The following is a 26428-nucleotide window of genomic DNA, read 5'->3' as shown; positions in this document are numbered from 1 at the left end:
CCTAGCACCAAAATACTTGCTAATACATAGGAAGGAGAATCATGTAACTAAATGTTAGATAATGTATAGATATTAAAAAGGAAAATAAGATGAAATTAACTTCCAGAGATCCACCATATGGGCTCCTGGTTAACAGTCATTTTAATAGCAAAAGGCTTTTACATTACTTCTAACTCTTGGGCTACTAACACAGATATAAACATTAAATGCCTCTTTAAAAAGTCAAGTGAAATATTTACTTGTTAAGCAACTTCAGTATTACTTGTACAAATTTCTTGAAGAGAAGGTTAATATCAGTTAATCATCACCTAATATTTATTGTGGAGCCAGAATATGCAAACTATGAAGGAGGAAATCATCTGAAAACACCCACTCCAAGGAACAAAAACAAACCCAAGCATAGCAGAGAACGACACACATAAACCTGTCTGGTTCAACAATCAATACTATTAATTGAGGCTCTACTATAAGCCACGCATTGCATTAGGTATTGAGAACTCACACAACAGGAACAAAGATCTCTCTATGGGATATACAAAGTTAGAATTCCCCAGTGGTCCAGTTTTGGGATTGTACTACATTTAAATCAAGAGAAAATATGATTTTTTCTGTTTGAACATACGATCCTGGAGAATTCTCACTAAATTTGCTCCTTTGCTATATTCAGACACCCTGAAGCTTCTGGGAACATCTCACACTTCATCCCTGCAGAACCCTCATTCATTCCTCCTCTCCCATTCCTTCCATCTTGGCCTCCTGATTGCCTTTTCTTCCATTCCATACATCGCCTGTAATAACAGGCTTCACTTGGTTGATAATTGTTATGTGTTTAAGCAGATCTCAACTTTCGGAATCCTCTGGTCTAATGGAGAGTAAGAAATATAAATAAATATTTCAATACTGGGTGATGAGAATCAAAACAGAGATAGGTACAAGTTTCCAAGAACTATGAAGGGGAGAACATGGTAAGCTCAGAGAGACAGACGTTAGGGGCATGGACAGTAAGCAGGGCTTTATGATCAAGAAACGCTTTTTCCCCAAGTGAAAATATTGATGGTACCAGGAATCCCTCTTGAAAAAAACCTAGATTAAAACTTATGAAAGGCTCAAATTTTTGTCTCCAATACGAAAAGGATTCAGTTTTATTGAATACTTTTTTTCTTTAAAAAAAGGCTTACCAGTTCTTGAGAATATTTGATGATTACTGAACACATGGTTTCTCTGGGTTTTATTTCACTGGCATACATTCAGGTAGCCTTTTCTCCATTTGCTGTGCCCTTCCACCACTTCCTCTACAAATATTTGCAAAAGCATGTGCCTCTGTTAGGAAACACACACATACACACACCACACACAGACACACACACAACCCTCAAAACAAAAAGCCATAAAATCTTAACATCAAAAATCACGAACTGATGAATTGTATAAGGAACTACAGCAAAATATGAGGATGAACATAAGAGTTAAATTTATAAATCTTCAAGAAGCATTTAAGCTCATCTTTTTAGATTTTCGCAATTCTTCTCTTGCCTATAATACATTTGGAAAAAAATAAGTATGTATAAACAAACAAAACACTCTAGGGGACTGTTTCCATTCTTAAAGTCAGATCCTAAAAGCTCTGAAATTTGACCCAAACATGGCTATGGAGCCAGAAGGATATAGAACAAGTGATTTATCACAAGTAGTGGCTGTATTTTCAAATGCACGAAAACCAGAAATTCAAGATGTAGATTATAATGTAATTTTCAAGACTAGTTAAAAACCCGTCCCAATGGAGCAACATAGTTATTCAATTAGTTCAGGTGAATAAATATTATCCTTTAATTGATATCTCATTAGTCCAACACAAGCTGGAGCACACTGTTCTTTATCACACAAGCTACATTTCTTGCTATAAAATGATAAATTTTAGGAGATAGGGTGCATAATGGAAAAGTAATTATTCCAGAAGAGATGTGTTTAACTTGTAATCTTAAAAATTAATCCTGCCTGGGCTACAGTCCAGTATTCCAGAACAGTTATTACCAAAGGAATGCCACCAAACAGTAGGAAACAGGAGAATTTATACTGCTACACGCCCACTCCTAGGCACAGCCTGGAATCTTGTCGGAATCCCAAGAAACCTTTCTTCTTCTTTCTAAATGGCAATTTCATTAAAATACATGCTCTGCATGAAAGTGTGAATGGAAAAATGAGCAGTGGAAGGAAAGAGGCCAAGAAATGGAGTTCCAGAAACCATACAGTAAACAACTGCTAATGAATGTGAACATTCTGGTACAGTTAAGGGTAGTTTAGAGTGCAGAAAATATTTTTAGGATATTTTATTAATACACCTTTGTGAAAGTTACAAATGTGAAACCTAATTCATCCTTGAGCTTTAATGGTTAGTTTATTATTCTATTTAAGAGCCTAGCAAATATTTACAACCACTTGCTAAGGGGATTTGAATAATCCTGCTTGGTTCCCACTTATCAATTGATAACCTAAGCACCTACAAGTATTGCAAACATCATTTATAAATGCAAAGTATTCTATTTCCTTTTCACTTAAAAAGATCTGATTGATAAACCCTTCCAAATACTTAAGGAATTCAGACAAGTTAAATTAACTTTATGAATATGATAAAACTTGAGTTCTTTTAATATTCTAGTGATGTCCATAACCTTAGTAATATCCACCAAATCAATTATTCAATTACACACTTAAAACTAAAATTATAAGATTGTCACTCTAAGATACTAGATTTTTCTCAAATGTATAAAATACTAATTATGCATAAATGCTTACCATAATGATATTAGTACTATGGTTCTGATTATTTTAAACATTGTATACTAATCCTAAATATTCCCACAGTTAAACAACGCTTCTCTCTCAGGAGACGATGGCACTCTCAGTTCACTTGGTTACTTTTGACTAGTAATTTTGACTGAGAGTGAGATTTGCAACTTGAGAAACCCAGGATTCTCAACAGCCACTATTTAGATGGTTATTATTTGAGGAGTCTTCTTTTCAGCATGTTTAAGATTACTCAATGGCTGGAAATTTGACCAAATGTAATTTTCATACAAAAACTCCTACGATCCACTTAGTGCAATCACCTCCATGATCCAAGATACGAATGGAGTCTTTATAACCACCTAGTGGGCCTTATGCGATCTCCATCCCCCATTCCCATTGCAACCCATTTCCTCTCCGATCTAATTTCCTACTACTCTTTCTTTCTTTCTTTCTTTCTTTCTTTCTTTCTTTCTTTCTTAAGATTTATTTATTTATTTGAGAGAGAGAGAGAAAGAGAGAGTGAGAGAGAGCGCAGGGGGGGGCAGAGGGAGAGGGAAAGAGAATCTCAAGCGGACTTTGAACCAAGCATGGAGCCTAACATGGGGCTCGATCCCAGGACCCTAAGATCATGACCTAAGCTGAAACCAAGAATCAGACACTTAACTAACTGTGCCACCCAGGCACCCCCCAAAAAAATATATTTTTTAAGCAGGAAAAATTAAGAAAAAGGAAGAAAGGAAGAGAGGGAGGGAGGGAGGGAGGGAGGGAGGGAGGAAGAAATACCACTCACTCTCTTACTCAATCCACACAAGTTCCCTTGCTGCTTTTGGTACTTGCCCCATGTGTTCATGCCTCAGGACCTTTGCACTGGCTCTTCCTTCTGCATGAAATAGTCACCTCCCAGATGTATATGTGGCTTCCTGATTATCTTCAGGTCTTTGCTCAGGTATCACCTTCTCAAAGAGCCTATGCTGACCCCACTATTTAAAACCACAACCCTGCTCCCTCTATACCTTTTCCACATTTCCTTTTTCTCAATCACCCAACACATCTGACATACTATACAGTGTAATTATTTACTCGTTTATTGCCTGTTTCTCCAAAGCTCCATGAGAGACAGGATTTTCTTCTTTCTTAGTCAGTGCTGGATTCCCATTTCCTAAAACAGTTCCTGACATATAGATGGTTCTCAAAAAAATTTTGTTGAGTGAAAGAATAAATGGAATGAAGAAGCTGACTTCTGGGTGCCACAAATAGAGTCTGTGTGGATACTATTGTTCTTGGAGAGAGGAGCTTTATCCTTTTTAAAGAGGCAAAGCTGTAGAAGCACTTGAGCAATGGCTTTGGCAAGTAATGCGTAGATGTAGAAATAGCCCTTCCTGTCCCTCCAGCAGGCCTGCGATGACCTCTGCCTGTTTTCTAACCACTGTTGGTAGCAATTATTCATGTTTGAAAGTAAGGTTACGTTAAAAAAAAAAAAAGTTCCTTCATCAGAATTTTCCCTCTTTAAAATCAGCCTCATCCCTTAATTAGTCCAAAGTGGTAACTGAAGTTCACACCCCGGTGCAATTCATTCCACTTCTTTACTGGAACCTCCCTGTTTCTCGTTCGTTCCATTAACCATAGGGGGTGGGGTTGAGAAACGAATAAATTGTTTTCTGGCAGTGAAAGGTCTGAATAGAATAATTAGGCCAGTCAATTCCCAGAGTGCAATGGCTAAATTTTTCTTTCTCGGATTCATGCCGCATCTCGGCAAGACACAGCACTGTTAGTTATCAACTATTCCGTAGACGTTTTTGCACAGAACCCTCTCTGAGGGCATCAGGGACACTTGGTACAGATCAAAAAGGATTTCGCCTCAATGTTTATTGTGCAGGAGAGAACCGTGTGAGGGATTCCTCAACTTCTTTTATCACTATTAATATAGGAACAGAACAAAAGAAGAGCTGACTCTGTGGTTCTCTCTGTTCTGAGTGTCTGGTTGTCTGCTTTATTTTATTTTTTTTATGGAAAGTACTGGATGGGAGGGAGGGGTAGAACCACTTGCTATCATCTTCCTCGATCAATATTCTTTATGTAGGAGTAAGAACATCTTGTCCTGACTTGCATTACCCTAGAGAACACCAATTAAACTCCCTTAATAAAGACAATTCCCAAATGTCCTACAGACTAATCCAACTTGGCACTCTTGCTACTGTGGCGTGGGCTCAATGAGAAGCCCCAAAGAAGTACATACCTGGACTCAAAGCAATGCCCAAAGGCACAAATGGAAAAAAAGTCAGGCAGAATCTTGAGATTTTTCAAAGCTATCCTTCTCTTGAATTCCATTTTACTTAAATCAGAAGGTTAGCACGTACAATTTGACACTCTGTGGATGCCATATTGGATGACAGGAAGCCCTCCATTCCCAGAAGAGGAGCTAAACCAAAGACTGGGCTATAACCTTGTGGATTATCTTTTTTACAGTGGGTTTATCTGATATACTTAGAAAAAAATAGGGTCCTTGTTTTTTTGAGGTTAACCCTAAGATTTTTTTAGAGATCTTGAAAGTTGGTTGCCAGTAGGTAAGCAAGAGATTTACATCTGGACAGATCACCCTTGTTTTAGAAAAACCACTTAAATGGGCCCTTCAGTTTCACTGATGTAAATATAATATAGAAACCATAACTTAGAGAAGAACTGCAAGGTCATTACTTACCTGAATGTGATGCTGAAAGTGAATTAGGTACTACGTCATTACTTTTCCATCTGCTTTTTGCTTTTGTAGATTATGGTTCAGAGTTATAGCTGTCTCCTAATTTTATTGAAGATGGGATTTCTGCTTCTCTTTATCATTTTTCTTATTCTTTTAGAGTAATTTATGAGGATTGTGTGGTGAAATTATTTTATTATGTCATTTTAAGACTGGAAGTAATATGCCATATATTTTAGATATTTGTGTTATCACTGTGGTAACTCTATAATGTGGGTATACTGGGAAAGACAAATTTTATTAAAATAAACAGGTTTGAAGAGGCTTCCACTTTCTCGGGAAGAGGCACAGTTCATCCTTGTTTAGATAAAAAATGATCTTGGAATTTATACATCTTCTGATGGAAAAAGGTTGGGCTTGCTAGGTATTGTCTGAATGGCTGGGGCTAGTTGCAGAAGGTGCTGTATTTTTCTGCCAACTACTCATTGTGAGGGAGTTCGAGTTTCTTTAGGAAGTCTGAAAGAAAAGGGATTAGCAGTCTGGGAACTGGGAAGAGGGGAAAGAGAAGGGGAAAAATGCAAAGAGCGAGCAGAGGTGGAGGAAGAAGACAGAGAAGGAGGAAGGGAGGGCAAAGAAAGGGGAAAGGAGAAAGAGAAGAAGCTGCGACGTTTTTGAGCCAAATATCAATGGGTATTGACATGGAAAGAAAGTTGGCCAGCAAGAAATTCCTTGTGGCAGCAGTGGCTAGTAAATTCTAGGACAGAGTTTATACCAAAATTTCAATTTTGTGCTGGGCTGTCTTATGACATGATCACTTCCATCACTACTTTACAACGTAGAAGCTATCCCTCATGCTTTCTAAGGTAGATCCCTTCATCTTCTCTGCCATCACAGAAACTTTATCATATTTATGATCCCTCCCTTTAATGTACTCAATGTCTCCCATCTGGATCCTTCTTTTTTTTTTTTTTAAAGATTTTATTTATTTATTCGACAAAGATAGAGACAGCCAGTGAGAGAGGGAACACAAGCAGGAGGAGTGGGAGAGGAAGAAGCAGGCTCATAGCAGAGGAGCCTGATGTGGGGCTCGATCCCGTAACGCCGGGATCATGCCCTGAGCTGGAGGCAGACACTTAACCACTGTGCTACCCAGGCGCCCCACCATCTGGATCCTTCTGATTAGCTTTTAAAAATGAACAAATCCTTTCAATCCTCTCACTCTATCTTCCACCATATATAAAAATTAACTCAAAATGATTGAAAACCTAAACGTCAGAGCTAAAACTATAAAACTTTTAGAATAAAATACAGGGGGAAAACTCCATGACATTGGATTTAGTGTTGATTTCTTGGGTAGGACACCAAAAACACAGGCAACAAAAACAAAAATAGACAGGTGGAACTATTTCAAACTTGAAATGTATCGCACATCAAAGGAAACACTCAACAGATGATAAGATGACCTATGAATGGGAAAAAATATTTTCAAGTCATCTAATAGAGGATTAAAAATTAGAATATATAAATAACTCCTAAAACTCAACAATGAAAAAACAACCTGGTTAAAACACAGGCAAAGAACTTGAATAAACATTTCTACAAAGATATACAAATGTTCAGTAAGCACATGAAAGATACTAAACATTACTAATTGTTGAGGAAATGCAAATTAAAACCACAATGAGGTATCACCTCACACCCATTAGGATGGCCATTATAAAGCAAACAAACAAACAAAAACAAACCCAAGCCCAGAAAATAATTGTTGGTGAGGATGTAGAGAAATTGGAACCTTTGTGCATTGCTGACGGGAATGTATAAAGGTGCAGCCATTGTGGAAAACAGCATGGTAGTTCCTCAAAAACTTAAGTACACAATTACCATTCTATTGCAGTTTCTCTTCTGGATATATATTCAAAAGAATCGAAAGCCATGATCAAACAAGTATCTTTACCTACACCCATGCTCATAGCAGCATTATTCACAATAGTTAAAAGGCAGAAGCAATCCTAATGTCCATTGATGGATTAATAAATAAAGTGTGGTATATACATGCAATGGAATATTACTGAGCCTTTTTTGAGGAAGGAAATTCTGACGTGTTACAACATGGATGAACATTATGCCAAGTGAAATCAGTCAGAAACAAGGACAAATATTGTGCGATTCCACTTATATGAGCTACCTAGAGTAGTCAAATTTATGGAGACGGAAGACAGAATGGTGGCTCCTAGGGGCTGGTGGAAAGGAGGAACTGGGAGTTAGTGTTTAATGGGTATGGTATTTCAGTGTGGGGAAATAAAAAGTTCTTGGAGATGGATGGTGCTGATGGTTGCACAACTATGTGAATGTACCTAATGAAGCAGAATTTAAAAATGGTTAAAATGGTAAATTTTATGTTATGTATATTTTACCATACACACACACACACACACACACACACACACACACACACACATAATACCTCAACACCATCTCCACACCATCACCACAGCCCTGGCTGTGTAGGTTGCCAATGATCTCAAGACCCTAAATCCAGCAGGTATTTGTGAAACTTCACCTTATCTGACTCTCATAAACATTTGAGATATTTGATCAGTTCCTCTTTATTAAATGCTGTCTGCCCTTGGGTCCTGTGTCCTCCCTTGTCCCTGCTTTCCTCCAGCCCCTCCTGGATTCTCTGTCTCCTTTGCAGACTCATCCTCCTCGGCAGCCTCAGCGTGTGCCACATTTCTACTTTCTCTTCTGCAACATATAGCTCTCTTTTCAGCACCCACCCTTCCTGCCACAGGGCCCTGACATGTGCTATAATCTTAAATAGTTTTCAGCTTAATTATCACTTTTTCAGAGAAGCCATCTCTTAGGTCTCCAAAGAGGTCAATTCTTCCTTATTGTTCTCTTTGCACTATGTACTTCTCCTTCATAACATCTCCAGATGCTCACTCTTGATCTGCCTTAGCTATAATTTTACAGATATTTTTATGACTGTTGGATTAATAATACCTGTCTCACCCAATAAACTATACTTCATGAAGGTAGGGTCATATCTATTTTATTTTGTTTTGTTTTTTGATTATGAGGAGGTTATATTCCATTCTCAGTGCATTGCCTGGCACAGAATGATTCTCAATACATTCTTGTTGGATAAATACCCCCCAGACTTTAGTAAACATCCATCCCAATAGTTTTTCGTTAGCACTGAGGGGCAGAGTGAGGAGAAAGGAGGACAGCACTGCAAGCCTGAAGACAATCTAGAGAGTTTGGAGGAACACGCTCCAGCATGGAAAGACTCAGTCAAGCACAAGTCTTCCCTCAGGCCCTCCCAGAAATGTGGGAAAAGGGTGTGAGCCATTTCACTTGGCCACTGAGAGCAAAGATGACCCTGAATACTGTACACTTAGGGACATCCAGATGGCAAACCCCATATTTGCAAAGATGTTACTATTACGATCTCACAGGGGGGCAATAAGGGTTTTCGGACTCTAGATGAAGTCAAACTTCATTTGTGGGCCCAAAACCTGGCACCCAGCAGAAACTGTCACAAAACACACAGATTCGCATTCAGTTGGTTTGGGATGGAGGTCAGGAGATGCATTCTAAAGTCGCCTTGCCTTAATCCACCCATTTGATTTTGATGTAAAACCAGATTTGGTAATCATTAGATCAAGTAACTCTTATGGTATTTTTCACCCCTGAATTTCTATGACTCTCTAAACATATAATTAAATTTTTCTTCAGTAGAGGCTATATCATCTTCAAGTCAAGTCAGAATACATGAGTTAATTATCCATTCTTTCATGCAACAGAAATTTGATGCAAACATTTTTAGCCACAGGCCACCATTAAGTACATGTGGGTTCATTAGGAGTGAGATGGGGTTGGGTGGATAGAAGTACCTCTGTCCTTAATAAAATTACAGTATAATACAAACAGATAAGACATTCAAGAAATAATTAAGGATATATAAGGCATCATATGGATGAAAAGTCCAGTTATCTTTCCATCAACATTGCCAAGTATCCAGAAAGTTTCCAAAACCACAAATAAGGGGTATTAACCTTACATGTCTTCCCCTTCCCTCCTCCTTGTGAGATATGACCTCTTCTCTCTTTCTTCTACGGCTCCTACATCTCTACATTTGTCACTTTTTTTCCTAGAACTTCATGCAAAGTGCTTTTTCAATCTGGATATGTATCAAGTACATGTGCTTTGTATATACTAGGAGGTTAATAGTTTTCCAATGACCCAATTACCATACAGAAGGAGAATGGTTATTAGTTTCACAACATGGTTTCTGCTTTGTGTCAAAACCAAGAGGTGTCAAGAGGGGACCAAAAAAGCAAGAGGAAAATAAAGCAGAGAAAAGCAAGTTGCAGAGATGAAGGGCCGGCACGGTGTCAGGAATGGCAGACATTCACCGTAATGGTATAAAGCAGCAACCTCATTGCTAACAGAGAGGTAGCAGCTGAGTTTTAGGAAGTTAAGAGACAAAGTTACAGCCTGGGTGGTACCTCCATGCCTTTGAAGACCAAGCGATAGGCCACCTCTAGCAAGTATAGGAAGTGGAAGATGAAGAAGAAGAGAGGAGAAGGTAGAAGCAGATGAAGGCTCAGCAGAAATACCTAAGGGCTGGAGGGTAGGGCCCACTTGTCACACAGTAATCAGATGATAACGTCATTCTATCCTATACCCCACAGGGCTTATGTCTTCCTATAACTATACCATCCTCACAATGTGATATTATTTCATATTCCTAACGAGTACCTTGAGTCAGTACTTAAAGATCATACTATGTTAAATATGTTCTTATTAACAGGCAGGGAAGGAGATAGTCATAGCCAAGATTCATCAATTGGCTTATGGGAGCTTGATTCTTCATATGAATTATGTCACTGTAACCTCTTTCCAGGCTAATAATGTGGATACTGCTATCATTCCTATTTTACATTTGGAAAACCATGCTGGTAGATGTTTAATAAACAAACAAACAAAAATCTATGATTTACAATGTTTGCCAATTTCTATGGTGTAAATACTCCCATACTGGCCAATTTTAAGTTACCAACATGATGTCACTGAACTCAGAGTTGGGGAGAGTTAGTTGCATACTATGTAACTTGCCCTTGTATAGTATATATAAAGTGTACATATGTATAGAGCATATTATATATGGTATGATACATGTACAATAGATGAAAATATGTAATTATATTATTAGAAGCATAGATAATAGCAAAATGTAGTAAAATAATTAGGAAATGATGAGTTTCGTGTATTTGTTAACTTTATTTTAAATATTATTTAATTATAAATATATTTTAATTTTTAATAATGGCTATGTTTAACAACTAGCTCACAAAGTACTTGGAAATTTAATGATCAACTCTCATGAGCCAGTATGAGCTGGCTCCACCACACCTCTGTCAGCCCATTGTGATTTGGAATGCATTCACAATTTCTAAGCATTCCTAGAAACCAGTGGATTTTTAAAAATCTTGTCGCTTTAAATCAAGGACCAAACCTTATATTTTAAACTCTGTCCCCAGAACCTCTAGGAGATCCAGGTAGTGGGTAATAATCGGAGTAATGGAAACGTCTAGGAAACCAAGGTAAGCAGATGAGGCATGAAGATCACCAGGAAGTAGATATTGGTATGCAAATCAGTATGCAGCCACAGAAAGCAAACCCTTCTCAAGTACACCCAAACTTAATATAAAGACAAATCTTATATAGCCAGACAGGGCTGAAATTAATCCTGGAGATGGAGAGTTTTGATTTTGCAAGGCAGGACAGGCAAATGATTGCCCTTGTTCAATGACATGGAGCTTGAAGTTGCCTTTCCACCATCCAGACCCCCTCTGTTACCCATATTTTGTCATGGGGGGCTGCTATGCAGACTCCAACTCTGACTCCAAAGATGGGTCATATTATTAGGACCTAAGAAGAAAGAATCAGAGTATTCATACCACCTAGTCCTAGATACGTTTTTAGTCCAGCAAGACAGGAAGGGTTTGCTGGGTCTTTGGAGTAAATAGTCATTTATTCTTTGGGAAGTGGAAGTATGCAGACCTGATTGTTGTCAGCAGTCATGATGGGACCACAAAAGCACAATAGCTTTAGCATGAAAGTGATACCATTGAATGCTAGAAAGAAGGAAGGAAACAAGGTTCTTGGTGATGCAGTTAAACCCCTAGATCAAACCAATCCTGACACCTTCTGAACTTCTAGTTATGTGAGCCAATGAATCTTTAGGGCTTAAGCCCGTTTGACTTGCAATTTCCAATACTGGTACTGAATGCATTAGAAATGATAAAATCTTCAAAGTGATCAAGTAGGTGTTCAGTGACAGTCCAACCTGACAAAACATGCCAGAGAAATCTGAGAAGTGAAAGATCAGAGAGTGCCAGTGCGGCTCACAAAGATGACACTAGTGTCTTTCTTCAGAAGTGCCCTTGAAGGAAATACAGATGTGGCAGATGAGAAAGAGAACAGACCTGTCATCTGCAAGGAAGGCATGATCAGGTGGGTAGGAATGGGCAAGGACTGGCTGAGCATGACCCTGCCCTTTCCCCTGTCTGACAGTTAGAGGAGGGAATTCATTCATTTCCTCCTGAGCAGAGGCTCTGCCCAGTGCATCAGTCACTGTGCCGGGCTGGCACCCGCTCCTCAATCAGATACGGTAGCTAGAGGAAGTGAATGCCAAGTTGTAAAAATAGAAAAACAGGTAATGGGTAGTTCTCTCCAATTTGCACTTGGAGGAATATGGGGAAGATGGAAGTGAGCAAGCCAAATTGCTAGGTAATCCAAACATCAGGCATAGATTGTTACATGGCCATGACCGACCTTCTTGGAAAAATTTGTTTTGTTTAATGAATCCAAGTCAATGTATATAATAAACCAATCAAAATCAGATCCATGTGATACCCTCAGACTGGAGACACTGTTCTTCGACAATTTGACAAACCGGAGTTTGCCCCGCACTCAGTGGCGCCACATGGACTCTTGTGTGAACACGGAAACAGAGCTAATAGAGCAAAAGGAAAGGCAAAAATAATATGTAGTAAAAATCTGGAAATTAAACGTAAGCTCCTCAGAAGTGGGCCCTCCTCTGGTTGCCAAGAAGAAATAAGGGAAAAGTGTCTGAAACTGTCCTTAATAACCAAACCTGTGCCACTCCAAGTTTCTGGCCCTAACATGCTAGCAATTCTACAGGATTTTCTGAAATAATGGTTTATAATTGCAGATAGCCCTGCAGTAATTTTATTTTATTTTTAAATTATTTTTAACATGGTATTTATTTCCATGTATTTGGTACGTTAAAAATTTTATTTATTTATATCAAAGTTTTTTGAGTATAGTTGATGAACAATGTTACTTTAGTTTCAGGTGTACAATATAGTGATTCAACTTCTCTATACTTCGTGCTATGTTCACCACAAGTGTAGCTCCCATCTACCACCATACAGCACTATGACAATATCTTTGACTCTATTCCCTACCAGCAGTAATTTTAGATATCACAGCCTCTGCTGACATTTTTCAGAAGTTTTCGTTTTCCTTTGTTCCTTTTTTTCCCATAAAATTTAGTGCTGCTCTGCTATCTGTTCCCCCTTCCTCCATCAGTCTGGAAATTCTCACACAAGCTTACATTAGAATCTGATCCATATGCTATTCCTCCAAGGACACAGGATAGGATCAAAATTCATATGTGTATTCCACAGAATACTCATTGATATCTGGAACCTGGGAGCCTCAAGGTCAAGGCCATTCAGAGCTGGATGAACCAAGACGAGAACCATAGTTTCCTGAATCATGGGGGGCTATTCCAGTATCCAAGGGCACCTGAGCCTCCTTTTTTTCAGGAAAAACCTGAAACATTTCTAATCTACAAAATCATTTTCTTATAAAAATGGGGGGAGCATTATTGTAATCTTTTTACTTTATAACCTCCCTCTTTCTAGTAAGAATTGAAGCAAACCTGTCATCAAATGAACTTTTCAGGGAGGCAGGGCAGAAATGGGTATGAATTCAAGTTCAATCGCTGGCCAGTTCTGTGACTTCTAGCAAGTTTCTTAGTCTCTCTGTCACTTGTTTTCACCTTTGCTATTAAAAAAAGGGCTACTGATACTTGCATTTGGGCATATTGCATGGATTAGAAATAATCTATAAAAACCAAACAGCACAGTGGCTGGTACAGACTAGACACTGAACACATTATACTTATTACTATTTCAAAGCAAACCAGTTGAAACATTTGGGAACCAACCTATGCTTCTAGATGACAGTATGAATCGAAAAAAACTTTCTCCTGTAGAAAATTCCTGTAATTGTATATCCTGGCTGAGAATCAAGTTACAAATCAAGGACAATATATTTAAATTAATCCTAATCCAATTAAAAATAAATTCTAGTAACTTGCCTCAAAAAAGGAAACAATCAAGATTCCCATTAAGACAAATTCAGTAACCACAAAAGCATACAGAACTAGACAAAAGAAGATAGTGCCATTCTTTCCATGAGTGTATGACTCATTTTCAACACAAAGATGGTGTACAGGAAACAAATGCTCATTTACCCACTTGACTGCCCAGAGCCCAGGATACAGAAGACGCTCCACTCATTTTTTGCATATTCAGGCAAAATATTATGTCCTTCCTTACTGGACTCAGTCCCATTTTTGAGTCCCATTTTTGCAGGTGTAACTTTTATAAGCAACATGCGGGAAAAAAAGTGTCATTTGGGAGTGTATTAAAAGCCCACTAAGAGGACACATCCACCTGGGTTTCTCTTCAACCTTCAGGCTGCAGGGTGGCCTCGCAACCATGCTAGAGAAGCAAGGGCACGGGGCCAAAAACAACAGAAAAAGAATATGATACTTCAAAATTATCTGAAAAGGACAGGTGTGCTTTTTAAGAAGCCTTTCCCATAGCAGCTTTAGCTTATACAAGCAGCCCATATATAGCAGATAAACTGAGGCTCTTTGACTTTGCAGCCTGATATACAAAATTTTCATACTGTATACAGGAAAATAATGCACACACTGTATCGGACAGTTGTTCCTGTGTTATCAAGTGGCCATGTTCTCTTATTTCACTAACAAATGTGCAGACAAACATACATTGTGGCAAATGCAAGGAAATCACTGGCCTGTGTTTGAAACTTAAGCCTCTTCATTCTTTGGATGTAGTGTTATTCAGGCAATAAGGGTCCATGGTACAGCATCATCCTTTCTCTGTAGACTCCTTTAAGACTCTGGAACACTACAATAGCTAATATATTTCAGTGTATGAGTAATTCTGATCGCAGATAGACAATCATTGTGGAGGACCTGCCATGATAATAATTAGCTCATTTTAAAAAGATTTCATTGTAAAATAAAAATATTCAAAATGGCCACCTATATTTTGGCAAAAAAAAATCCTCTTCTTGCAAAGTAGAGGGCTAATATCTGCCAAATGAATGAATAAAAGGACAAAGGAAAGTCTTCTGTGGATTCTGATGCCTTTCTAGAGAGATACTACCTCAATCATAGCTCATTCCTCTGGTGAGACTATTCAGACACAAAATCAGGGTAAGCCACGAACGTCATAGTTAAGAGGAAATTCAGGAACTCTCTTCTTTGCCTGTCCCTTCATGCAATTCTTCTCTACTCTCTGAAAAAGAATAAAATAAAAAATCCTCTCTTCCTGCTGTTTCCACCCCTGAAATACTTACGGGCTGATGTCTCCTTTAGTCATCACTGAGCTAAGCGGCAATTTTTCATCCTTTCTCAGAACTCATTTTCCCCATCTGCTTAATCATTGCATTTACTTCTGACTCCACCCAGTGTGCCTATGTCTCTCAGACATAAAGTTCTAAAAATGGAGATAGGCTTCAAGGAACCAGAGGGAGGCCTGGCAACATCAAACCGTGACAATAGGACATGTTCTGCGGTGGGGTTCTTTCACTCTGTCTCACCTCCGGGGCAAGCTGCAGTCTTGACAGAACTCGAGGGGGGTGCTATAGCGCAGGAGAAAGTGCACTGCTCTTGGCCAGGCACACCTGGGTCCAAATCTTAGCTTTCCCATTTACTACCTACAAGACCTGACGCAAGTTATTTAGCCTCTCTAAATTAGTTTCTTTGTCATACATAGCTTGGGGAAATACTAGCTACCTTGTAGGATTCACGTGAGAAATAAATTAGTGAATATATGTAAATGGACTGTACAAAGTATGTAGAGGTCCATACACACACCCCTATAGACCTGTGTGTGCTAAACCTCGCGGCCCTCCTAACAGCCCCCAAATCTAAGAGTTAAGCCAGTTTCTCTCGATCTCTTACCATATTCCATTCAACTTACCAGGAATTTTTATCCACCCTTCCTCCATTTTTTTCTGAACTTATCCGTTTTTCTCCACTGATGTGAGTCACAGTGGGATCAGCTACCATCTGACGGGATCCACCATCATTTCTTACCTGCACCGTGGTGATAGCTTGCCTCCTGATGCATCTCCCTGCTTTCAGTCTTGTCCCTTACAAACCATTCTCTACACAGCAGTGATGTCATCTTTGTAAAAGATTAATTAGATCAATCTACTTCTTTGCATAAAACCCAACATAGGTTTCCCATTACCCTTAGAAAAAAATCCAAACTCTTTGCATGGGCTACAGGGCTTAATGGGACCCACCCCTGCCTGAATCTCGGAAGTTAGCTTTCTCCACTCTTCCATCCCTCACTCTGCTTTTAGCCACAGAAGCTTTTTTTTTTTTTTTAAAGATTTTATTTATTTATTTGAGAGAGAGAGAGAGTGTGTGCTCACACAAGCAGGGGGGAGGGACACAGGAAGAGGGAGCAGGGAGCCTGATGTGGGGCTCTATTCCAGGACCGTGGGATCATGACCTGAGAAGTCAGATACCTAACCGACTGAGCCACCCAGGCACCCCAAGCCACAGAGACCTTTTTATTTTTCTGGAACTCACTAAGCTTATCCTAGTCACAGGACCTTTGTTCCTGCCTTCCTTGAAGCTTGAATGTTCTTTTCTCAGATTCTCAGATCTTCATGTGGCTGATTCCTTCTCATCATTCAGGCCTAAGGCCAGATATCACCAAGAGACCTCCTCTGATCACCAAATCTCATGTTGTCTCTCCCCTGAACCTCAAGAGCACATTGCTTTGTCTTATTTTCTTTAATACCACTTACTACTATCTGAAGTTACCATACTTATTTATTTACTTGCAGAATGTCTGCCTCCCTCAACAGAATATTAACCCCATAACAGAAGGACCCTTGCTACCTTGTTTATCTCTGTACTGTCACCTTCTAAAACAGGGCCTGGCAGGATGTAGACAGTCCATAAATATTTGACAAATGAATAAATTAGTGTTTTGAAGCTTGTCCTGGAAGAACTGAGCTCTGTCATACTTTCTATAAACATGAAGTCACCAAACAAGATATGGAGTCTTAAAGTGTTCTCATAAAAGTTAAACATCCAGGTCCTAAATTTTGCACTGCCAGAAAATTCTGGAACATTACAAAGTGATTCAAACACAGAGCATGTTTTAAACTTAGCTTTGTACTTCCTTTCCATGTGACCTTGGACAAGTCAGTTAACGTATTAAAACTGATTTGGTCATCTAAAAAAGTAAGGATAATAACACATACATTAGATAGTTTTGTGAGGAATAAATGAGCTAAGCCTTTAGCCCAGTTCCTGGAACATTGTGCACACTTAATAAATGGCGGTTATTATTGTTACAGTTATTGTTATTACAGTAATTAATTCCGGCACCTTACTTTACAAAGAACATTGACAAATTGGAGCTTATCCAGGGGAGAACAAACAATCCTGTGAAGGGTCTGGAAACCGCAACTTGTGAGGAACAATTGAAATTGCTGAGGATGTTTACCTTGGAAAAGACAAATTTTAAGAGGAACATGATAGCTTTTTTCCCCCAAAACACTGAAAAGAACTATCTCATGGAAGAGGGATTAGATTTAGTCAATGCTGTTCTAGAAGCTACAATTAGAGCCAAGGAGTGGAAGTTAAATCTTAAACTCTTCATTGTCTAATAACCAAACCGTCCAAACCAAAACAGGATTGAATTCTACTTAGAAAAGTAAAAAAAATTAAGGCATGGTTATATATATTTTGATTCAGAAAATTACATATGAAGCCATTTATAATAACCACAATGAAGACTTTGTATCAATATAAAAAGTATGTTTGGCATGTGAATTGTAAAAAGGAGACTAAAATATGCATATAGGCTATGATCTTAATTCGGTTTTCATCTGAGAAGAGAATACAAGCACAAACACACAAATGAAATGTGCTGCTTCATGAAGTATGTTGAGGCAGAGACCAGACAACCTCTTAGAAGAAATGGCATTCAAGAAGTGTTGTGTCAGAGAAAGGGCTGGGCAGGGAGAACCCTGGGAAAGATTTGAAAGTTCCATGGGTCTATGATCCTATGAAATTTATTGTTGAATTGTGGTATTACAAAATAGTGCTTTTTTTAAGGAGTAAAGAGGCCTCTTCAAATATCTTCATTATCTCCCAATTAAGCTAGGCAAAAAAAAAAAGTTCTAATCTTAAAAGACCCAAAGTACTAGGCTCTAAAGGGGCCATTGCAGAATCAGGTAGTAGATATTTGTGGCCACTATTTCTCTTCTGCCCCAGCCAAAGCCTGTCAATCTCTCTGAATCTCATGTTCTGGATCCTTCCCTGAAAAGGAGGAAGTTGCATGCTTTCAAGGTCTGAAAGTCTATGATTCATCCTGATTATTTTGTTTGATAAATATGAACTTGGCCAAGAATTAGAAGCCACCTGAACTTTGTAAATAAGAATGTTCAAGAATACCAAGAAAGGAATAACTTTAGGAGAATTTTGGTCCAAAAATCAAGGAGGGTCCTTATCCCCTTCCAGGTTCACAAAGTAATAACTGATTCCTTTTCTGATTCAATGGGTGAGAAGTTGACCTCTAAGAGACAGGCATCCATGAATAGGGTATTCTAGTGATGTCTCTTTGTTTTATACATAAGATGACATTACATAGTCACCTTCATTGACTTCTTAGCCTTTAATGATAAAGACACTCTTTTTCACTGTTGTTAAAGTTCCAGGCAGAGCTTTCAGACTGTCTACATCCTGGAAGGACCAATGGAAAGAGGTTTGCCATTTTTAAGCACTGTCTGATCCTCTCTTGAGGTCACCTGACCTCTCATTTTTCACCTCAGATTATTTACAGTGGTGGCAAAAATTACTTTTCCTTTCACATTCAGTGACTAAGACATGCACTTCTTGAAATAGAGATATTACAAAGTAGTGACCCACAGAACTTCTCAAGACATCATATAAGTTACAGTAATAAAGAATAGAAGACAGTTTCATTCTCTTCAAGTCTTCCGTTATAATTCATATAGATTATCTTGTGGGAATGGAACAAAGTAAATCTTGCTGTTCCATGCTCTCTCAGTGAGAGTTCTGACTTTTATATTTCAGATGAAGAAAACATTGTAATGTGCCAATGGTCAAGAAGCCCCCTGCTTCCATGCCCAGAATTGACCAAGAGTCCTCAACACAATGACTTCAGGCTCAAACAATTACCATCTGAATGGAAGATAGTCTTACTTTTTCTTCTTCTTGAATTTAGATTTTTTTTGTTAATTTTGTAAATAATTGAATTGAAATTCACATTATATAAATCAACCATTATAAAGTGAACAATTCCAAGAATTTAGTACATTCACCATTTCCCCCTTCTGCAGTCCCTGGCAACTACCAATCTGTTTTCTAGCTCTAAGGATTTATCTATTCGGGAGAGTTCATAGAAATGGAATCCTATAATATGTGACCTTTTGATTTTGGGAAGACAGACTTTTTTTTTTAAAGATTTTAGGGGCGCCTGGGTGGCGCAGTCGTTGAGCGTCTGCCTTGGGCTCAGGGCGTGATCCCGGTGTTCTGGGATTGAGTCCCACATCAGGCTCCTCCGCTGGGAGCCTGCTTCTTCCTCTCCCACTCCCCCTGCTTGTGTTCCCTCTCTCGCTGGCTGTCTCTGTCACATAAATAAAATAAAAAAAAGATTTTATTCATTTATTTGAGATAGAGCACATGAGCAGGGGAAGGGGCAGAGGGAGAGGGAGAAGCAGACTCCCTGTTGAACAGGGAGCCATGTATGGGGCTGGATCCCAGGACCCCGGGATCATGACCGGAGCCTAAGGCAGCTGCTTAACCAACTGAGCCACTCAGGTGCTCCAAGGGAAGACAGACTTTTAATCATTCCCAATATATACTTTAGGAAGAAACCACATTTATATAAGGAAATATCTAAACATTATCATAACAATATACCTAAACAAACATGTTATTAAGACCTGGCATTTGCAAAACATTTAAAGTGTTTTCAGGAGCACACACACCCAAAATGCCTCTTAATTGTCTTTGTAGTCAAAAGACCCACAGTTTGGGAAGAGAGTGACAGAGAAAGGGGACTGAGTGCCAAACAGGAGAGTCTACTTTTCTCTCCCCCCCACCTCCGCAAGCAGGAGAAGCATGGCAAACAAGGGAAGCTTGGAGCTTTGAGGGCCTTCCTTGTCTGTCAAGGACCAGGACCAATATTAGAATACTTGGTTGCAAAGTTCCAGAGATTCAATGGAATTAGCTTAACCCCAAATGGAGAAATTTTGTTATGGTGAAGCAGCCATTGCTTATGACATGTGGTAGAACAGAGCCTAGACTCAAAAGAGAGGCTTAAGAATCTCCCTCTCCCATTTCATGTGCATTACTGCCAATTTATTCTTTGCTCTCTGTTCATGTGGGCAAAAGGTGGCCATCCCAAGTTTCTATCTTCTCTGTTCAAAAGAGACCGTACACATGGAAGCTAAGATCGTGGGATCCAGAGCCAGACAGGGGTGAGTCTAAATCCTAACTCTGCCATTTAGGCTGCATGATATTGGGCAAGTTATTTAACCTCTTTGATGTCAGTTTAACTGAGAAAACTTATTTAAAGATTACTGTCTATCATATAAATCTTCAAGAAATACTATTTATTTCTTTTGTTGTTATTATTGCCATCATCATTAAAGAAGCCAGCCTTAACTGAGTTTTGGTCACAAATCCAGCTTTCTAGGAAAGAAACTCTGCTTGATCTAATTTGGATCTGGTGCTCTTCTCTACTCCATCAATCATAGCAGAGGATACAGCCACAGCTGAGACAGATGGCGACCAGCGACACATTCCTGTGGTGAGTGAGGAGAGTATGAGCCTTGGAACCCAAAAGTAAAGATGCCGGGATTAGAGAGAAGGGGTATGGAGAGAAAAGTCAAGGCTCCTGCTCTGCCCAGCAGGCAGCTAGCTGCCAGTGGAACACAGCCCACAGAACAAAAAAGGTGTTGCAGGTTTTTCGGACTTTATTTTAAGGGACTCTCTGGAGTTGGTCTTTGGACTGTGTGCTCCTGCTTATTAATTCAACTGGTGTTGATTAGTTAACCTCCTGGGCTTTGAAATCATTGTTTACATTCTTCTTCTTCTTCTTTTTAATCACTTCAGCTTGTTTGGGTTATTCTTTTATTCTTTCTGACCTTCAGTTTTCAATTTTATTTTATCTTAATTGCTCTTAGCTCATGGCTTGCTTGCTGCCTTCCAATTTCTTTTTTCTTATGTTTTTCCTTTTTTGTGTGGGGGGCTAGAGACGGGCTCAATTATTTAATCTAGTTTCCTGTATCATTTAATCTTTACATTTAATCTATCTTATTTTTTATTCTAAGTTTTACTGCTACTTTAAACCTTTTTATTGTCTATAACTTTTGTTCTCACAAATACTGCCAGTAATACTTATTTTTTACATCCTGTAAAAAATGCAGGCTACTGGGTATTCCATTTACTGGGTATTTCCATTTACCATCTCAGCCATCCTGTAGGGGTTCTCAGTCCCTGAGGCTGATCTTTACAAAAAAATCTTACAGCAAGCCACATAATTCCCCTTTACGGGTCCCCTGTGCTAAGGTTTTTGCCTCAGGCTCTTTCTCACCCTGCTTTGTTTCCATCCTCCCAGGAGAAAGCACCTCCCATCAGCCGACTGAGTAGGCAGGGAGCCCTCCTCCTCTGGAGAACCAAAAGCTTGCAGCTCTGCCAAGGAGTTGCTGAAGTAGGATGTACCACTCCAGGTGAAGGAGGCTTCCTTATCACTGGGGAGCTGCAGGACTTAGGCCAGGACTCCTCTCACCTCTGTCCACATTTAGTGTCCCTGGTTCATCTCTTAGATGCCATCCGCAAGCTGATGACGACTCCTCCCACATCTGCGGCACCCAACCTCTCTCTGGAACTCCACAGAGCTAACCTGCCACCTGAAACCTCTATTTAAATGTCCAAAAGGCATCTCAACTGTAGCATGTCCAAAACTAAGCTACCTATTCCCCGCCCCTCCCCTCCCGAACCAGCTCCTCTCAAAGTCTTCCCCATCTCAGATAATAATAACACCATTCTCCTAGTCATCTAGGGCCAAAATCTAGCAGGCAGCTTTTACTTCTTGTTTTCTTATAGCCCATATCCAATTAATCAGCAAATCCTATTGTCTCTACTTGCAGCTTCCATCACCTTTCCCTAGAGGTGTTGCAGTAGCCTATTTACTGGTCTCTCTCCTTCCATCTCTGCCTCCTAAATTCTACTCCTTCTAGAACAGCTAGAGTGATTCTTAAGAAATATTTGTCAGGCCATATTATTCCCCTGAGAACTCCAGTAGGTCCCTCTCTTACTGAGAATAAAGACTTTGTCTTGACTATGCGCTACAGGGTTCTACATGATCTGCTCTACCACCTAACTCTTTACCCCCAAGGTACCTGCCTAACCTGTTTCTTACCATTTCCCCCTGGTTTATTCTAGTCTAGCTCTGCTGTTCCTTGCTGTTGCCCCAACGCCAATCATGCTCCCACTACAGGGTTTTTGTATTTATTCTTCCATCCTCCTGGAACTCTTTTACACCAGATATTCACATGGTTTAATGCCTCACTTCCTTCAGGTTTATACTGAAATGTCACTTTATCGTTCTGCATAAAAGAGTATCCACCTCACCTTCCTGTCCCCTTCCCCACTTTATTTTTCTTCACAGTACTTGTTGCCATCTGCCTCAATTAGTTATTACCTGTCTCCCTTTATTTAAATGTAAGCTCCACTAAAAGAAAAGATATTCTTTTCAATTTGCTCACTGCTATATTTCTAATATGTAGAATAATACCTGGTACTGGAAGATGCTCAATAATTGCTTGAAAACTTATTGAAAGATTAAATAAATGACCTGACAAATCATGGTATTATAATTCAAGCAGCATTTTCAAACTGTGTGTGTGTGTGGTGGCGGGGGGCAGGGGGGAATGTTGGGAAGGGGAGAAAACAAAAGTGAAAAAGTAAAAAGGAAGGCATCATCCATTGACTGAACTCCACTGTATGTCAGGCACTGTGTTAGGTGTCACTTCTGGATTATTTCTTTTAATTCTAAATTTTATAAGATAAATGACAATGTTTTTCAACTCTAGTAACTTCTCTGAAACTTATTTCCCATTATTTATTATCTTTTCACTCAAGCTATAATTCTATTTGCAAGAGACATAGACTTTAGAAAATAAGTCTGAGGGGCGCCTGGGTGGCACAGCGGTTAAGTGTCTGCCTTCGGCTCAGGGCGTGATCCCGGCGTTATGGGATCGAGCCCCACGTCAGGCTCCTCCGCTATGAGCCTGCTTCTTCCTCTCCCACTCCCCCTGCTTGTGTTCCCTCTCTTGCTGGCTGTCTCTATCTCTGTCTAATAAATAAATAAATAAAATCTTTAAAAAAAAAAAGAAAAGAAGTCTGCTGATCTCGATGTTGTATGTTTTTCCCCTTGTCTATAGGAAAACAATTATGGCAGTTGAACTGGCCATACTTATCATGGTGAACTCAAAATAAAATCTGAGCCATGGAAAAGTATACAAAGTATTATGAGTTAATAATGAAAGGAGGAATTAACCTCAATATATGGACTCAAAAAAGACTTTAATAAGAAGGTAGAATTTGATCTGGACCTCAAAGAATTGACAAGCTTTGTAAACTCAGAAGTCCGATATAAAGCAAGCTATAGTATAAAGAAAAGAACTATAAAGTACATAGTGTGCACAAAACGTTTCAGTAAATGTGGTAGGCAGCTTCCCAGATGGCCCCCATTGATCCTCACCCTCTGGTATGTATGCCATGGTGTAATCCTCTCCACCTGAATGTGATAGGACCAATGACTTACTTCTAGCCAATAGAATATGGTAAAGGTGAGTGGGATGTCACTTCCATAATTAGGTTACATAAGACTATGACTTCTGTCTTGGTTGCAGATTCTATTGCCTTCTCAGCTTCTATGCTTTGAAGAAACAAGCTTTCATGTTGGAGAAGCCCATGTGGCAAGTCACCAGCCAAGAGACAGCAAGGAACTGAGGCTGAGCTCAGTCCAACGTCATTCCCCAGTAAAGCCTTCAGATGAGGTCTCAGTCCTCACTGACACTTTAATTCCAGTCTTGTGAGAGACCCTCACTCAGAGGACCCAATGAAGCCATGTCAGGATTTCTGATTCACAGAAACTGGGAGACAGTAAGTGAATGTAGCTTTAAGCTGTGAAGTTTTGTGGTAATTGCTATATAACAAGAAATAACTACTTCAGTAAGGGATAAATGAAAATTTGCATTTCCCCCCAAATAATTTTTGTAACTATTCTTCTAATTATTAATTCAAGCATTTATTTAATACATATTTATGATGAGTCTTCTTTACGAAAGTACTGTTGTTATAGTTACCATAAAGCCTGGAAAGATCAATCACAGAAAGACTCTGTCCTCAAGAAGTATAGTGCAGGAAGGTACAGTGTACTCAAGAATAACTGTAAAACAAGTGGACGATGCTAAGCCACCAGGAATAACTGGAGACGGTCCCTCCAGAACTCCCGGTGAGGGGTATTGCAGTTGGGTCATAAATAGGCTGGGCATGCGGAGATAGGCAACGGACCACAGATAAACAAATGCACGGAGGGGAGAACTATGGGGTATGTACAACAGACAATAAACAATTCCTCTTATTTACAGAATAGGACACATTCACGATACAGGGGATGTGCAGGTAAACAGAAATGGAGAAGTAGGCTTGCACCACGTTGTGAAGTTGTTTGAACACTGGGTGAATGGCTAAGAATTGGTACATTTTGGGGCACGTGGGTGGTTCAGTCAGTTGAGTGGTCGACTCGATTTCAGCTTAGTCATAGTCTCAGGGTCCTGGGATTGAGCCCCGTGTCAGGCTCCGCACTCAGCAGGGATTCTGCTTGAGGTTTCTCTCTCTCCCTCTGCCCATCCCCCTGCTCACTCACTCACTCTCTCTCTAAAATAAACTAATAAATGTTTAAAAAAAAAAAGAGTTGGTACATTTTTGGAACATTTGTTCAAACTCCATTTCCAAAAACAATACAGTCCCAGTTTCCTTTATGAAACTTTCCTCATTCCATAGTCAATACTATTAAATATTGGGCCAAGGGTAAAAACTTCCTGTATTTTTATCATGTCGCAGTTCATTCAGGATTAGTTATCCATCAAGTCTCTCTGAAATGAATGGCTCACTGCGTTTTATAATGCAATTTGAAGACCTATCATTGAAACTGAGAAATTAACACCATCTATGAAGTGTTGGGTGTCTTTTTACTAAGTGTGAATTATTTTGGTCAATGTCTTTATTTGTTTCCAGTACCAAAAACTCTTCTAATTATTTTTCCCCCAAATGTCACTTATTTTAAGTATTCCTATTTAGTCGTCAGGGTTTGGAGGTAGGCCACATGGCTACAAAATATGTATTTATGTCTAATCTGTACACAACTCTTGCGTGTAATTTAATCAAAGGTAGCTGAAATGGCACTTGAACAATTTTCACTTGCACATTTACCAGTATTCAATCACTTCGAAAATCCATCCCAGAACATCTTGAAATTCATCTTCACTAGAGGCTCTCTCTACATCATCTCCGCTAGTTAAAAAATTCCTCATAGACGTTCTCAATGTGCATCAAAGGTTTCTTCTCACCTGCAGAATATGGCTCATTTTATAGTCTTCCATATATTATTTTAGAAGACAGCAAAAGCTTACCACCTTGCTCCCCTAATAGTAAAAGTTATTCACAGACCTCTGTAATTATACATCAATATCTATTTAAATGCCCCAAACAACACATAACCAAGTATTCCCTAGACTTTCAAAGTGTCAAAGTATTTTGACCTTGTCTCTCTCAATTTTGCACTGTATATATCTAATCACACAGCACATGTAATCCTACGACAGTCACTGTCCAATGATCATATTACCAGCTCCATACTTCACCAGCTAAAAAATGTTTATAATTCAGTGTCACAGTTGGTTTTATTTTTTTTTTTGTCTTTTTTTTTTTTTTTGATTGATGATGTTTAAGTAGCCTGGAGAATTAATAGGGTCCTAACCAGGGTTTGTAATTGATATCTGGAAGGCTGCAGCCTTTTTCTTCTCGAGAGGCAGTCTCATTAGTGAGGGCTGCCTGTTTGTGCAAAGCAGGGGGAGGAGGAGCCCTGACATCCTCTCAGGGTTTGAAATTATGGGGCTCTTTCCCCATCAGAACAGTTCCACAGAAGCAGCAGAGGCAGAGTACCTCTAGAAAAGAAAGGCTCTTCAAACATAGTATTTGCAATTTATTCATAATTCTTCAATTAATGTTTAAAAGATTTTAGTGATTTACTCCCCTAATTTTGCATATAACAAAACAAATTTACTCACTTAAAATTAGTTTGAATTTACAATAGAATTCACTTTGGAGTATGTTTAAATAGTAAGTTCCTTGATTCACTTAAAACTACAATATAATTGACACAGGAACTATTTTTAATAGTAAGTTCCTTTAAGGAGTATAATTTGATTTTTTAAAATTATGGTTTATCCCACCATATTTTA

General features: G+C 39.1%; 1 long non-coding RNA gene across 2 annotated transcripts in view; it reads left to right on the top strand.

Annotated features, from left to right (window-relative positions):
* Nucleotides 1–26428, top strand: part of LOC123801227 (uncharacterized) — a 67959-nt gene that overhangs the window by 22344 nt on the left and 19187 nt on the right. The window contains exon 3 of one of the 2 annotated variants that reach the window (XR_015727233.1): nt 20582–20706. The exons of the other annotated variant lie outside the window; for it this stretch is intronic. This is a non-coding gene — a long non-coding RNA (uncharacterized LOC123801227). Of the gene's footprint in view, nt 1–20581; nt 20707–26428 lie in introns of those variants that run through there. 2 annotated transcript variants of the gene reach the window in all.

This window comes from Ursus americanus, chromosome 17, assembly GCF_024610735.1.
Source record: "Ursus americanus isolate L20-20 chromosome 17, mUrsAme1.1.p, whole genome shotgun sequence".
NCBI lineage: Eukaryota > Metazoa > Chordata > Mammalia > Carnivora > Ursidae > Ursus > Ursus americanus.
This window is presented reverse-complemented; position numbering and strand designations above follow the sequence as displayed.